Genomic DNA, 2,095 nt, shown 5'->3' with positions numbered 1-2,095 from the left:
TATTTGGAGATGATATAAAGAGACTATATATAGACAGACACACAAGCATTCCTACAACATCACCAACACACTGTCTCACACACACACACACAAACACAGGAAGTGCACACATCACAGGAAGGCAGTGACATGCACGTACACACACACACACAAACACGTTTCACACCAATCTCGCAGCCTCACGTTGTGCCAGACTGTGTTGCCAGCTGCTCTCAGAGGAGTGAAGGGAAGACAGACAGGTAGAGGTAGGATGTCTGGCATGTCGAGTGTTTCCCCCAGCCTCTCTCTCTCTCTCTCTCTCTCTCTCTCTTCTTCCCTCTCTTGGCCATCCAGGGAGGGCTTCACCCCCCCCCCTCCTCCTCCTCATCCTCCTCTTCCTCTTCCTCCTCATCCTCCTCTTCCTCCTCCTCCTCCTCCTCATCCTCCTCATCCTCATCCTCCTCTTCCTCCTCCTCCTCCTCCTCCTCCTCCTCACCTTGGCCCGTCTTCCCAATGACGGGCGAGGGAGGTCAATGTAGCGGTCGCAGCGGCCAACGGAGGTTGTCCACCTCCCTGGTCGCAGATCAGCTCCACCTCAAGGGAGTCTGGGAGGGGTGGGGTGGGGGTGGGGGTGGGGCGGGGGGCGGCGGGGACGAGATGCTCTGCGGCTCTTGGCAGGGGCTGTGTGTCGAAACAGCCACCAGACAGATTCCAGAACGAGTGCAAATCCCTGCTGGCTCTGATCCATCAATCCAGGTGAGCGGTGGCAGGACATCCAAGTCATTTCAAAACGGTAAATCTCACAGGAGCGTCTCTGATCCCGCTGATCTCCTTCTCCCTCTGTCTCTCTCTCTCTCTCGCTCGCTCTCACACACACACACACACACACACACACACACCCACACACACGCACGCACACACACACACACACACGCACGCACGCACGCACGCACACATACACACACACACACACACACACACACACACACACACACACACACACACACACACATATATATATAATCCCATCTAGTCTCACACTAACACATAAGTAGCCCACTGAGACTAAAACACACACTCGGACAAAAATGTTCGCACACACACACCCACACACACACACACACACACACACACACACACACACACACACACGCGGGGTTTTTTGTTTTACTAGCTCAGGAGGTCAGTAAATCACTTCTGTTTGATGCTGTGCATCGGAGAGAAGATGGACTTTGAAACAAATCCCCATGTGGCTTTTTGGTATCGGTTCACACAGTGGGCATCTGGAACGTGAGTCTTCTTGTCGGTCAAAACTGATGAGTTCAATGTGTGTGCACACACACACATACAAACAAAACACGCACCCCCCCGTTTTATTTTACTCTGTTTTCAGCAAAGAAAATCGCTTTGCTGAGTGAACTAAGCTTTTCTATAATGCACTATTTCCTGAAACCAAGCTCAAATAACACACTGCAATGTGCAGGATGACGCCAGGTTCACTGATTCCACTCCGTCTAGCTGATGGGTTTTGGTTTTTTGAAGAAATTGGTTGTGTCAACTTGTGTGCTTGTGTGTGTGCGTGCGGGTGCGTGCGTGTCCGTGCGTGTGTGTGCGTGCGTGCGTGCGTGTGTGTCAGTCAGAGGTGTACTGATGATGGACAACCGCCCAACACTGACTGTGGGTAAATCTCTTTGGAGAGACTGACCACTGAGACAACATGCTGTCGTAAATCTTCCCGGTAACTCGCTGCGGTCTAACTCACCGCAGGTGTCTCCGCCCCGGCCCCAGATTCTCAAAATCAAATTTCGATGCAGCAAACAACCACGCATGCAGTAAAACATCCGAGGGTTCGGGATGGGAAAGTGGGAACGGGACACTTTGTGGAGGAAAGAACAGAGTCGTGGCGTTCATAACCTGTTTCACAAAGTAAATGTTGCGTCTTTTATAATTGTTTTTTTGGCTTAAACCCCGTTGGACCGCGTTTCAACACAGCGAGGATCTGCAGCAGAGCGGTGAAGTGTAAAGCGTTGAACGAGGTTGGAGCGGACATCGTGAACGGGAATGGAGTAGGAACTCCTCCACCAGCGGAACGGCTTTTGTATTTACAGAAACAAAT

The sequence above is a fragment of the Zeus faber genome (genome assembly GCF_960531495.2).
Source record: "Zeus faber genome assembly, chromosome: 16".
NCBI lineage: Eukaryota > Metazoa > Chordata > Actinopteri > Zeiformes > Zeidae > Zeus > Zeus faber.
Note: the sequence above shows the minus strand (reverse complement) of the source record.